Here is a 15,849-nt window from a genome sequence, read left to right as displayed (position 1 = left end):
CAACACAGTCATTTAGCACTAAATGAGGCATACAATGACAGTGATAGTGATTCTTTCCTCACTAAGCGTCACTAAATAGACCATGCTCATCTGCTTGAAGCATCTCAATGTGAACAAACATGGCTAATTAAATTGAATTATGCTTTCAAACGGCTTTAACCAGAAAAAATTGTATAGGCATTAGCAACAAATTTAACGGTAAAATACTGTAAAAATGCTACATTAAAACCTGTTAAACGATTAACGGTTTTCAAAAAAACTATGTAATTTTACGGTAGTATACCATTTTTGGAAGTGAAAAAGATGGTATAATCTACAGTGAATAACCGTAAATTGACATTTCCATGATTCCCAGTTTTACATTTCAAATTTTAAGTTTTTGAATAACTATGTTTCTTAGTTTTTTCTTATCAGTTTTATATATTAGGGTTGCATGTTACAATGAATGTTTATTGTATTATTTCAGTTTCATGTGTGTCTCCATGATGGTGTTTAGTGTTTGTGTGAATGACACGGTGCATCTTTTATATATGTTATTATTTAAAAGCTGCTTGTGATGGACTTTGGTTCATCATGTGACTTTCTAATCACCACCTGCTTTTGGTGGTTATCAGTGTATTACAAAGGTATCAGTACTTCTATAAATATCAGTACTTCGATAGATTAGTATATTAACATTATATCAGCTCATGAAATTGGGTTATTTAAATGTAAATTTAAGTTAAAACTGTAAAACCTAAAATGTTGCTACATTATTTTTTACTGTAAAATTCCGGAAATCACAGCTGCTCTTTTTTTTACTGTACATTTTATACAATTTTGTTTTACAGTGCAGGAGAAGGTGGGCAAAATCATAAGAAAGTTAGAAAAGCAAACTTAATTTTACCAGCATGTAAAAAAGAAATAAAAGCTCAGTACATTCCTGACATTTTTTTTTTTTTCTGAAACAAAATTATTTGTATTTTGGCATTTAAAAAAAAGAAGCTAAAAAACAGTTTGTGAGCTCTATGAGCCAGAGGACATGATCTCACAGAACTATGAGCAGGAGTAAGAACCAGTAAATGTTAATGAGTTTTTCATGCCAAAACTGGTCCAAGCCAAAGAGTTGATTTTAAATTGAAGCTCATAAATATTTGTGAAATGCTGGCACATTTTATAATAGATTTTTTCAGTTGCACATTAGCTTTCCTCCCATAAATGTTTTGATCCATCCATTTGTTCTCCAAACTTCTCTGTAGGGTTGCAGGAGAAATTTTGCTGCTAATGACAAATACATTCATAGTTAGCTGAGCCAATCTAACAAAACTAGACAAAACTCTCTTTCAAAGCAACAAAGTCTGTTTAATTCAATTTTTGGCAGCTACAAACAATTAGTTTGGAGACCTAAAGCATCTAAAAGGTAGAAACCAGCATTTTGTACCCGAACCATACAGGCTTGACTTCTGCTTAACAGTCATCTTCTCCTCACGTTCTCAAACAGAGCCACATTGTTTTAGGAATGACTCATCAAACTCTCAGCACTACTGTTTGTGAGCATTTCTTTAAAACGTTTTCACGTTTAAGTGAGGCTCTGACGTCTGAAGCAGCTAAGCTCCTTCTCTCATGGGCTACACGTGTCTATGGAAAAGTAGTAAAATTATGTAACATGGCAGAATTGACAAGTCTCCCTTGTGTTCTCCGCAGCATGAGTCATGGATCACTCCAGCCTGTCCATTTCCCAAGTGGAAAGAAACACAAAGTCTCAGATTATCCCACCGTCTACCGTCTGGCCAACACCCAGAACCTCTGCGAACATTCATACGTGCAGGACCTTCAGCTCACCAGTCATATTAACCATTAACCATTCATTCACTGTTAATATAGTCCAGGTTTTCAACTATTTAATCTAATCTTCAGTTACATTTCTACTAATGAAACCCAGGTTTGGAGTTGGAACATGATAGTGTGGAAGTAAAACGCAAGAATGCTTTGTGAGCAGTAAACAGCTCCAGAGGAAAAAGCTTGTTTCAATTTGAAACAGCCCTGATTTCCCAGCTGCCCCTTTGGGAGAGCAGCAGTGTGGCAGAGGAAAAGACCCAGATCCATTAGAAAGAGACCAGATATACAGCTCAACACCAAACCTGAACTGTAGATTCAATGGTTATCATTATTAGCACATGACAGCAAAATAAAGAAACAAAGATTAGTTAGCAGCACACAATCTGACTCCAACAAACTAGCAAGACTTAGTCAACCATCATCATGAGAAAGATCATGTTGGTTGAGCAGCTCCATCATAAACCAGCGTGGGAGTTCACAGTGGTCTTTTCATGATGTCATAGTTTCTATAGCGCTTCATACAATACAGACCACTTCAAAGCAGCTACACAGTAATAAACAGGAAAAAAACTGAATCAATGATGCAAGCTTCAAATAGGGGACAAATTCAGCTCTAAAAAGAAGTTCAATTCAGCACTTAATTCAACTGATGCAAAATTGATAGCAAAGTTCATCAATTACACAATAAATTTGATTCAGCTATATAGCAGCCTGGCTATTTCACTGTCAAATACACAATTAAAAGTTTGGTTTAACATGAAGAAATTATGACATAAATATATTAATATTTTTTTAAACTTAATTTTTAAATGTAACAATAATATTTTATACTGTATTTAATGATTATTATATTACCATCTTAACAACTTTTCTTTTTTTCATTTATGCAGTTATTATTGGACAAAACAACTAAATAAATGCAAATATAATAGTAATTCTTTTCATTAAATTACATTTAAAAAAATATTAATTTGTTAAAGTTTTATTTATTTGTTTCATTAGATGCAATTTTTCATGTTAGATTTTAATTCAATAATAAAACAAAGAATGCAGGAAAAAAAAAACTAAATATAAAACACACATTTTTATGGAAAATAAAATGAATTTCATGGGGCCCAAAATCAATTGTAGCATACTTTGTGAAGTTTAATTGTTAGAACTTGAGAATGAATGTAACTTGTTTGAATGAATTTAACAAATTATAAATATATATATATACAGTATATGGTACTATTTTTTACCATATTTCTCAGCCCAAGGGTGTTTGGGGTAGTTGCCACAGTGTTGCTACATGTAAACACATTTCTGTATGGTTGCTAGGTGATTTCAAACTGGAAACACCCGGTCTCTGAACATGAATCAGCTTCCTTCAATGTTTTGTAAACACTATTAATATACTTGCGATCACGTTCTCACCAGAAGTGCAGTAAAGCAAACTGAACTTTGAAACTATGCTAAGCTTAAGAGAAGTATGTTGTATGTCAGCCTATCAGGACAGAAATATTTGCCTTAATTGTGATGAAGTGAATGTACATCCACTCCACTACGGTCATCACCTACCTTTCTTGCTGCTGCGCCAGAATCGATCTCCCAGAATATCGCCTATGTCCAGACTCATCTGATAATGCATGTTTGAACGGGGCTGTGTGAGCGGTCTGACCTCCACGTCTTCCCCATGTGGATAACTAACACCACCCCATCTGAAACCCATTCCCCGTAACGCAGGGAGCCGAGGGGGACACGTCGCAGAGAATGACAGTGACGAAACAAGAGTTTCTTTTCATGTTCTGCCCACAAACACACAAAGTCATGGAGTCCATAAATCTGCCCCGTCCTGCCCCCTCTATTCTCCCAGAGCCCCATACATCTGCCCCGCTCCAGCAACACTTACTTCCACACAAACACTGGCCTGTTCTGTCACACCAACTAACTTAGCCTGCAATCCATGGGATGAGGTGTATTGATGTGTTGTGAAAGAGTGAGCAGGCTCTTGGTTTGGGGTTTCAGACCCTTATTTGGCAGCCCAACCAAATAAATTGTTCTTTAATAGGAGGAATTGATCTCCAGCATTAACTAAAACCATGCAGTTTGGAAGATAAAACTAATAAGCAGTTACTGGCTGGATCAGCTTCTGCAGCGTTTGGGATAACAGGGTGAGGAAGAGCGTTTTGGGATGTTGATATGCATTATTAGAGAGCAGGCCTTACAGCTCGAGTGTCTTTCCCATAGCAACTCCACACCCAGACGCCTGATCTACTACTGCCTCAGGCTTTGTGTCAGTTTAAGTGGTTTGCTTTGTCTTCAGTAAGAGGATTATGCTAGATGTTCCTGTTCAACTGAATCTTGAGATGCAAAGTATTGTCTTTGGGCTTCTTTATTCACATTGCTGTGTGTTCATAATGCTAAATGTGAACATTTCTGCAAAGCTTTACATTTTTAAAAGCTGTTCATGACAGTGATTTTTACTTCAGGGGCCAGCTTTTTTTACTGGATCCCAGCACAGTACCAAAATAATTTATCATATACAACAAAAATGCATAAAATACATACAAATATATATATATATATATATATATATATATATATATATATATATATATATATATATAATATAAAATACAGAAATCTGGTATTGGTGGAAATATAGAGAAAAGTAGTACTACTAAACACCTGAATATATAAAAAAGGAATTTCCATATAAAGAAAAATTTGGACACAAGATAAAGTGGGCTCAACGTTGCATAAATTAATGTGGCAAAACAGTGTTATTTTGATTGTTTTCATTGGAAGACAAAATTATATTGTAATTGAAAATAGAATTTGATTAATCGCAGTGAACTACAAGAAAATAAATTTTTTTTATGAAACGACCCACCAGTTGAGAACGGCCGTTTTTGAGTTATCCCTGCAGTGAATGTTTACAGGATAAACAAATATCCTGTTAGTTGACAGTGTACATAAAACTACAGATAGGCCAATGAGATGAGCTAACCACAGGAAACATCACATTTTAAACTGCTAATAAATGATTCTACTGCAGTAACATAAGGTGCGGTTCATCTTCACTACTAAAAACATCTGCAAGTCTTTCACCACAACACATCTGAAATGCTTCAGATTCCTGTCTACACATGTTACTCATTTTTCAGTGACATTCATTGTGAAATCTAAGATCATGCTTTTTTTCGTCTTCTGAAAAAGATGGTCTGTTGGAAATTTGACCATGGTTTTAGTCAAATCTGTACTTGCACACTAAATCTATTGTTACTGAATGTATTGAGGAGTCATTCATCTTTTTACATGTGGTTACAATAGCCTTACACATAAACAGTTAAACTACAGTTTCTATGCACCAACCATGTAAACTGCAACAAAGTCTATAAAAAGGAACACTTGCACTGAAAAAAACAAGAAGTAAAATTTACTTCGTTTTCCTTTTGCAAGAATTTGCACACATTTTTTAATAAAAACTGAAGTATGGAATTAACTAAATTATGTAAAATTAGCAAAGAAAATAAATGCATTTAAAGTTTCCAGTTATAGTTTGATGAGTAATTTCTACTTAATTATTTTATTTTAGTAACTGAATAAAAACCATTAACATAAAATGTATGTTAACTCTGCAGTACTCGGTTTGTACTCAAACAATAAAGCACTGGAAAAAAGCTTGTGGTTCACTTACAAACACGTAAGTAAACAAGTACACAGCTTGTGATCCTTTTTAAGATTTGTCTAATCAATAGAGTTATTACCCAAATAAACACAGAGGCCTGACGGTAACAATCAGTGGATAGTGTTAGAATACGAATGGCTCATTTTGAGTAGAAAAGATGTGACAAAACAGCAAGCTACTAAACCTAATGACAAAGCGTCCATAAAACTGTGTATATACAACTAAAAAACAGTGAAAAATATAACCTTATTAATTATTCATGCAGCAGTGCATGATGGGAACAACAGGATCATAACTTTGGTATTTACTTAAACAATCCTCGTAAACAATTCCAAGTAAAATATACTTATATATTAACATTTTAATTTCTACACGCTTAATCTGAGTACTAATACAGAATCTACTCCTTTTTTTCAAAATTCTCGCCTGAACTAAATTATTTAGTGCAGAAATTACATTTGTTTTTCTGTAGTATTTGCTTCACTACAAAATCATTTTATCAGTGTAGGTAGGTAATCTAAAAGCAAGTGCTTTGTGAAGGCAGCGTGGCTCTGAAAGCGAGCGGCGTGTTTGTGCTGTGAGTCAGCAGGACGGTTTTACAGCACATGAGGGTGTGGTCGGCCGGCCTGCGGTAGCCATGCACACATGAGTCATAGACGGCCGGCGGCTGGTAAACACACTGTCTGTGCTGGACTTAGGACAGTGTTACCCAGCAACAACAAATCAAACCTCACACAGACAGAGACTCCTGTGCATTTGCATACAAACTGAATGTCATAAACCGACAATGTATTATTTACTAACTTTAAGAGGGGCACATGCATAAACACTCAATAAAAGTACGCATATCTGTCAGTAACATACTGTACACCCGCCAGCATGCGTTAAAGTGATTTACGAAACATCCTCTGCTCATTAAAAGTTCAGATGCACTAGAGAACCAGAGCAGTTCTTTCCAGAAGAAAATTATGTTTTATTCATCTGAGAAAGAATTGTGTGGGAACATGATGAACATATAATTTTACTGCCAGACATTGTCAGCGTCTTCACTCCGATCTCTCTGCTATGGAAGCTCAGTTCCGCCACTGAATAAAAAATAAACCAAGGTAACTGCGACTTTTTATTTCACAATTCTGTCTTTATAACACACAATTTTGACTTTATGGGCACTATTTTAATGATCTAAACCCAAAGTGTAAAGCGCACGGCACAGGTGCACTCAGGGCATGTCTAAATCCACTTTTGCTATTTTACATTTTGTAATTTTATTTTTCTATTTTAACGTAAATTTATTTTTCTATTTTAACGATGGAGAAATGGTCTGTGCGCAGGGGCGCTTTTTTGGAATGGGATGTCCCTATTCTCTTAATGAGTAATGGGTGTAAATCGCTATTTACATGGCGGAAATTGTTGGTGGAAAAGCTAAACGTTCCTCAAGCGAAGAAACCGATTTGCTTGTGCTCGAAGTTAAAGCGCGCGAGCAGATCATCTAAGGGACAAGCAGAAATCCACCAAAGCTCCGCGCGACAAGTCAGTTAATATATTTATGTGTTGGCACGATTGTTCAATTAATTAGCCAGTTTCATTCAGCATTATTAGTAGTAATAGGCTGAATTGCAAATAGGTAACCTAATTCTAATACACGCAATGACTATCCATCATTAAATTTTTATATTTATGTAGCCTACACAATAATATGCTTTTACAGTGTAATGCTTTTGTTTTTAATATTTGTCATGTTTGTGGGATACGCATCCATGTGTGTAATAAGCAAAGTCAACAAGCACTGTGAACCCGCCCAGATGCGCATTTTCTACCAAACGCGCTCTTTAAATAACAAAAAAATATTGTGCCATTGACTTTAGACCAGGTTTGAGTTGGTCTATGCCGCAGTCTATTTTCAGCTCCTTAAAATAGCAATGCGCCAGCAATGTGTCTGAACACACCTCTTTTTTAGACCATCACACCCATGGGTGCACAAATGGGTGAAAATGCATTTGCTAATTAAACGATGTGGCGGTGGACGGGAAAATGCGAAATGCGCCGGACTGAAACTAGCAAACACAATTGTGCTGCGCCTTGGGTCGTATTGCGCCGGGTGTATGATAGGGCCCCATAACTTGCCATTTTTCTTTATATCAGACAATTTTGACTTCATATCATGCAATTTTGCCTTTATAACTCGCAATTTTGACTACATATCACAATTTTTACTCTATAACTTGCAATTGCAATTTGCTGTCATGCAATTCTGACTTTATAACTCACAATTTCAAGTTTATATCACACAATGATTTTATAACTTGCAATTGCAAATTTTGACTATGAATCACAATTTTGACTTTATAACGCAATTTTGACTATAAATTGCATTTATGATTTTAAAACTCACAATTTTGACTATAAATCGTTATTATGACTATAACTCTCAACTTTGACTTTATAACTTACCATTTTTACATTATAACTCGCAATTTTTACTATATAGCACAATTTTTACTTTATAACTTGCAATTGTGAGTTTATATCATGTAATTTAGATTTTATGACTCACAATTTTGACTTTGTATTAACACAATTTTGACTTTATAAATCGCAATTTTGACTTTATAACATGCAATTCTGACTTTATGAATCAAAGTTTTGACTATATAACTAAATTTGACTTTATAAATCACAATTTTGACTTTATAAATCATAATTTTGACTTTAACACAATTTTGACTATAAATCGCAATTTTGAATTTCATAACTTGCAATTTTGACTTTATAACATGCAATTCTGACTTTGTGAATCGCAATTTTGACTGTATAACTAAATTTTGACTATGCATCACAATTTTGACTTCATAACGCAATTTTGACTTTATAACATGCGATTCTGACTTTATGAATCGCAATTTTGACTGTATAACCAAATTTGACTATGAATCACAATTTTGGCTTTATAACGTACTTTTGACTATAAATTGCATTTATGATTTTATAACTCACAATTTTGACTATAAATCGCAATTATGACTTTATAACTCTCAACTTTGACTTTATAACTTGCAATTTTTACTTTATAAATCACAATTTTGACTTTATAAATCATAATTTTGACCTTATAAATCGCAATTTTGCCTTTAACACAATTTTTACTATAGATCGCATTTATGACTTTATAACACAATTGTGACTTTATAACTTGCAATTGCAAGTTTATATCCCGTAATTTTGACTTTGTAATTCACAATTTTGACTTTATAAATTGCTATTTTGACTTTATAACATACAATTTTGATTTTATAAATCACAATTTTGACTATATAACTCAATTTTGACTTTATAACGCAATTTTGATTTTGAAACTCAAAATTTTGACTTTAACATACAATTTTGACTATAAATCACAATTATAACTTCATAACTCACAATTTTGACTTTATAACTTGAATTTTTTTCTTTATATCAGACAATTTTGACTTTATAACTTACCATTTTGACTTTATATCATGCAATTTTGACTATAACTCACAATTTTGACTTAATAACACGCAATTTTTACTTTATAACTCGCAATTGTGACTACATATCACAATTTTGACTTTATAACTTGCAATTGCGAGTTGATATGACAACATTTTGACTTTATTACTTGCAACTGCGAGTTTGTCACACAATTTTGACTATGACTTGCAATTTTTACTTTTTAATTAGCAATTTTGAGTTTATATCACACAATTTTTACTTTATAATTTGCAATTGCGAGTTTATATCACACAATTTTGACTTTATGACTCGCAATTTTGACTTTATGAATCACAATTTTGACTTGCAATTGTGAGTTTATATCACATAATTACATACTCTGCTCTCTATTAGTTTACTGTTACTGTAGATTGAGCGCATAGTTTTAGTTCAGCTTGTTTGCCCCAGGGGAAATGAAAGAAAGCACATCCCTTTATGACTCTGGACCAGCTGCTTAACCAGTTTAAACTAGACTCAGACTAGCTAGACTAGTGTTTGATATATATATACTTTAAATCATCAAGTATGCATAAAATTGATCAAAAGTGACAGTCAAGACATTTCTAAGGTTGACAAAGATTTATATTTCAAATAAATTCATATATATATATATATATATATATATATATATATATATATTAATATTTATATATTAATAGTCAATATTATTATCTATAATATAAACTTCAATATTCAATAGTCAATATTATTATCTATAATATAAAATTTCATTTCATAAAACAGGAATTGTGCTATGCATTTGATTGTGCAACACTGGTGAAAGTGAACACGTTCTGATATCTGAGTTGCATCAGGTGAACAACAGCTGTTTTCAGTTATCAGACCAGATCATGCGTGCTGATGAAAACATATCATATGATAGATAAGAAAGCAACTGATAGTGCCAGCTCTTTTATGTCAGCTCCTGTGAGATTGCCATCTATCTCACAACCGAGGCAAATCTCCCCCAGATGAATCCAGCCTAGATGAAATTCCTTGAGTGAATCAATTCAAAACCTTGCCCAAGTCAAAGAGCGTGGAGTACTTTATGATCCCTCTGTAACTCATAAACTCATAAAGCACACTATGTTACTTTCATTAATGTCATTTTGTTTTCGTCTCATCCCGCATGGAAAGGATTCGCTCTCACACCCCAGTGAACACCCAGCTGAATGTCCGGATCTGTGTGGCGGGACGGGTGTGGTGCGGCACGCCAAAGCCTTTAATTCCCAAACAGCAGACCTCATCCAATTAAACAAAAGCACAAAGGTTGTTATCTCATATCAGGAGCTTTGTGATCATTTCTCCCTCAGTCTATTGTTACACATTAAACAGCCCTCACTAATGCTGCGAGAAATCTCTGAAAGCTGCCCAAATGTGCCTCTATGCACCTCATATACAGTAGAGCATATTTTTCACTTGACATTCATTCCTTTTGACATATTGGCTTTTAAAAGCACAGTTTTCATGCAATAAAAAAACGGCATCTTCTGTACAAACAAACAGGCTGAATTCAGAATAACTGCTTGCTTTTTCTACGATATAACGAAATTACTCAAAACTAAATGTGTGTGTGTGTGTGTTCACTATAGAATCAGAAGTGTGCAGTCGTTTTGCAAACTGCATTAGTGTATACAAACAAATTGGCCTATTATAATATGCTCATCATAATTCCTAAATACTGTGACAGTCTAATAAGTGTGGCACTTTGCCATTAACAATAATGCAACAACTTTACGTATGAAAAGATGCTTCTGCTATAGGCTTAAAAAAATATATATATATATATAGAGAGAGAGAGAGAGAGAGAGAGAGAGATTACTAGATATGAACTCACAACTGTGAGAAAAAAATGTAAACTGATAATTCTGATAATTTCTTTTTTGAAAGCCTGAGTTTATATCTCACAATTCAGACTTTGTTTCCTCAGAACTGCAAGAAAAAAAATATCTGAATTACCCTTTTCATTCATTCATTCATTCATTTATTATTTTTTTATCCTTTGGTGGAAACAAGCTTCCATACATTATGCTATCTAGCCTAAGTCATGTAAAGCAAACGAAAATTTCTGAAATAACAAGTAAACCTGTGAACAAACACAGCTTAAGACAAAAAACTACTAAGAAAACATGATAGCTTCTGCTACACGCTGGTAATGGCATTACCCAAACCTGACGTTATGGGTGTGTGTGTGTGTGTGTGTGTGTGTGTGTGTGTGTGTGTCGCCCTCTCAGGTTACAGTCCAGAGGGTGTTTCTTTAGAGAACTGTGAAAATAAACTCCACCTTAGACGCTGAAAGGCAGATAATCTAATGGAATAATGTACCTGGCCGCTCTTCAGCGGATGAGACGTTTCTGACCCAGCTGTGAAACCCGAGGCCTTGAACCTGTATGTGCTGGAGAACAATGTCCATCGCTACAAAAGAGCCCTACCACACCCTCCCTCAAGAGTCAACACCCAGGACTACAGCGGCTCACATTCATCTCAATAGTAGACACACTGTTATGGAGAATAGTCTTTGAAAGCTGCCACCTTTGAGTGTTTTCTGAGTTCAGTGGAGTGTAAAATGGAGCTGAGGATTGTTTTCTAGGGCTTATGAGAGTCGTGGTGTGTAATACTTGTGTTAGAGGCATGTTGTTCCAGCTCATCAGGACAGCAACATGAAGGAAATAGTGCTGCAACTCACCTGAAAAAGAGAAACACACAAAGAAAAACTACATTAGATCACAGCCTGTGGATATGTGGCATCTAATTACAATAGATTCAACAGTGAAATCCACTGTACATGACATCTGTGCCAGCACACACACCTCAGGGAAAATTCATATCCATGTCACAGACACACAGAGATTCAGATATATTACAACAGAATGCCTTTCAGTGCAGAACAAGTGTGTTTTCAAACACTGCCACCTGCTGAGCGCTGAGTGTTAGTGAGCACACACACAGATGAGGGACAGACACTCTTATGACTATCCATATGTGCCTATTATGTTTCTGATGTCTCTTCTGCTCACCAACGCTGCATTTATTTGATTAAAAATAAAGGAAAAACAGCAATATTGTGAAATATTATTACGATTTAAAATAACTGTTTTCTGTGTGAATATATTATAAACTTTTTTTTATTTCTGTGATGCACAGTGTTATTTCAGAATCATTCCTCCAGTCTTCAGTGTCACATGATCTTCAGAAATCAGAATAATATACTGATTTACTGCTCTAATTTTTTTTTTTATTTTTTTATTTTTTATTATTATTATCAATGTTGAAAATAGATGTGCTGCACAATATTTTTGTAGAAACTGTGGTATCATTTATCTTTCAGGAATCACAGATGAACAGAACGCTCAAAAGAACAGCATTTATTTGAAACAGAAATCTTTTTTCGTCACATTATACATCTTTGCTGTCACTTAAATGCATCTTTGCTGAATAAAATCCCCAAACTGTTGAACAGTCTACATATTACCAACATATCCTAACAAACTTAGATGCTTATTTAGTACATCTATACAATAACAGTTGCATAAAAGCCTACGTAATACAGATAAGCATAATTTACTCTCATTTAAAACAAATTCATATGTAGCTGTGCTAGCAAGTCTCTTGTACCATGTAATCCCTCGTTCTCACATAAGATAATCATAAATCAATTTTTCACGTCTATTTATTTCCTTCTTTTTGTTAGCCATGTACTTGAGGCTTATTTTGAGATATCATCCGGCTGACTGTATATCATGTTTTAATCTTTCCTTATGTACTCTATTATACACAGAGACACCCTTAAATACTGAATGATCCTTCTGACAGCTGGACAGAAGACAACTCGTAGGCATGTTTTGGACGGGAGACTACAGTAAAAGACATGGAAGGTCATAGAGGGACATCTAAATGGCAAGCTGGCATTAGCATTAAACACAAGACCTTTCATCTGAATATTTCCCTAAGCTCAAGAGCTTGACACGACGGCGAGTGAATGCCAGAGAGCTCTGTGCTCAGAGTGAGATGTCAGAGCAGAACAGAGAGCTTCAGTCAGAAGCAGACAGTTATACAGGCTCTTTCCAAAAATACCACACCACCACAGAACAGAGAGTTCAGCTGTAATGATTCGGGTCATTTCCTTATAAACAGCATCCATTATCTGCGTTGCATGTGAGAGTGTGTGAGATCACACGGTATGTGTGTGTCCACCTGTTTGAATGGATCACCGGAGATCACCAGCAGTCAAACATCTGCACACACACTGACCAAGACATCAAAACTGATACAACTATGAGGATTGTGTAGTGAGCAATAAAACATGCAGCAGATCCCAGCTCTCTTGTGTTTGAGCGGATGCTTCGTCTGTCCAGCTGTGCTCAGTCCAGACTTTCATCAGCCAGCGGTTCGTTAACTGTTATTAAATGTCACTCAAACAGTAGAGGAACACAGAGGTCATGGGTTGCTTTAATTTGCTTTGGATAAAAGTGTCTCCTGAATGCATAAATATTAAATGTTATCGCAACTGAAGGAGGAATGTGTATGAGAAGCATCTGATGAAGATTTTATTTCATAATTTGCTCCAAATCATCAATTATTTATAAATTTAATTCAACAATTAATCTGCTACTGTATGTAAAAGTTCATTTTGTCAACAAAGCTAGGTTCAAGAATTTAAGAAAAATCAAACAGGTTTCAGCACTACATTATTATTAATAACTATTTGCATCTAATTGATTTTATTTCCAATATGATATGTATGCATTAATTGGGATGAAAATCAGTTTATTGCAAAAATTAAACTTATTTATAACTTAAATTATTTATTGCGAAAATTAAACTTATTTGGTTAAAAAGTACAAATTCAAATAGATCTAGATATTTATGAAACAAGCAATTTTCAATTAGTTGAAATATATGAGATTGAAACCAATTGGATTGTATATTGTATATTTAAAACACATTCATTTTAATAGTACTAATACAGAAATCTGACTGACAAATATGCATCACTTTAAGTTTTGAGTTTATTTATGCTAAAACTGAGTTATGGATCCAAATGGATGGAAAAATAATACGCAATTCAATTGAATTAGTATATAAAAAATAAATACTTATTTTTTTTTTTTTAAATGTATTTTTTTATGTTTTATTATTTTGTAGTGGTCGACCAATATTTTGCCAAGGCCGATATATCGGCTGATTTTTGGCATTTTTCAAATATCGGCATCGGCCGATAAGTTTTTCTGCTTGGCCGATTTGTTTGTGGGTGAAACTAGAGCAACTCACTGGTTTAATCACTGCACCGTTTGTTTCCCATCCAGCAGATGTTTCACACAATTACAGTAAGAGCAGCTCTCTTCACAGAGCTCTCAGTGATGCTACTGTAATTATTATTCTGTTATAATCGAAGCATTACATTCCTCAGGAATGTGTCCTTTACTTTGGATTACAGTCACAGTAAAACTGAAGGACTCTAGAGCATTACTGATCACAGGAAATGTTTAGTTGTGTCTGTATACAGTGTGATTTACAGAGGCCTCCCTCATCTAACACACCTGATTCAGCTCATTAGATCATTAGTAGAGACTGAATCAGGTGTTTCTAGTAAACTCACACAGACTCTGACAGGAAACTGTGGCCTTTCATCTCGAAAGAACAGAGTCCTCACAAATAAACACATCTGTCTTCCTGCCTTTGTGCTCTTTGAGTTGGTTACAGTGTTTACTTCCTTTTTATTATATTTTTATTAAAATATATATTCAAATAATATTTACGTATTTGTGAAAAAAACTTTGTCATCCAAAGTATAAGTATGTTTATTTTACACATTTTTAATCCATTGTCAAATGATTTAACATTTCTTAAGTATTAATACAATATATATTGGCTATCGGCCCCCTGCTTTCCAAGATATCGACTATCAAAAAGCACGTATCGGTCGACGAGGTAATTTTAATGTATTATCTATTAAGTGCACAAACATTGCCTGAATAAAGAAAATAAAGAAATAAAAATTGGAAAGGTCAAAAATCTATTTCAAGACATGTCCTAAACATTAAACAATCAACTGACCTAAAAAAAATGTTGATATTGTTGAGATACAGGGTTGAGCTGTATAAAAAAAGTATAAAAAGTCGCCTCAGCATCCATCCAATCACAGCCCTGCACTTCCCATTATGCTCTGCCTGTCAGAAAACCACTCTACTAGAGCCTGTTCCTAATCAGATATTTAAATGTCATTCACTTGTAATAAAATCCGGTTTGGTTATAGTTATTTCTCCCAAATTCCCAGCAACCTTAACTGAGTTTATCATTTAAACAGAACCGATACATTTTTCTAGACCAAAACACAGGAGTGGTGGTGTTGATGAACAACGCTGGGTTAAGTTCTTGTACTGTAGCTAGTCTAACACTGAAGTATTCTGACAAGGCATTTGTTATAAATCAACGCGGGTGAGTGTGTCATCTGTGCTTCACGATCACCTGCAGTGTACACTTCAACCCTGTTTCCCAACACAGCCGTCTCCTACCTTTACTGGAGCAGAACAGATCCATCCTCCAGCGCTTTGAGTTCTCTTTTCTATTCACTCGAGTTTAACGCTGTTTTCCTCGGCCACGTCTCTGTTTCCCAGAGCTCCAGGTGAAAGTGTTTCTCCTCCCACCAGATATCCCCACACTATCACTGGCTGAGAGCCTCTTTGGGTGTATCAGTAAAACAGCAATAAACCTCCAGATCTGAGTCCTTTGGTGTCCAAATGTAACTCTGGTCCCATCACACACACACACACACACACACACACACACACAGACTCAATGACTGCACAGAGCAATTACATTCAGTCAAAGGTCAGATGTGTCAT

At 34.7% G+C, this 15,849-nt stretch overlaps 1 protein-coding gene across 7 annotated transcripts in view; it reads right to left on the bottom strand.

The window, feature by feature from the left end:
- Positions 1–15,849, bottom strand: part of LOC127975342 (plectin) — a 114,913-nt gene that overhangs the window by 66,865 nt on the left and 32,199 nt on the right. The window lies entirely within an intron of this gene.

This window comes from Carassius gibelio, chromosome B16 (genome assembly GCF_023724105.1).
Source record: "Carassius gibelio isolate Cgi1373 ecotype wild population from Czech Republic chromosome B16, carGib1.2-hapl.c, whole genome shotgun sequence".
Lineage (NCBI taxonomy): Eukaryota > Metazoa > Chordata > Actinopteri > Cypriniformes > Cyprinidae > Carassius > Carassius gibelio.
Note: the sequence above shows the minus strand (reverse complement) of the source record. Positions and strands in the feature narration are given on the sequence as shown.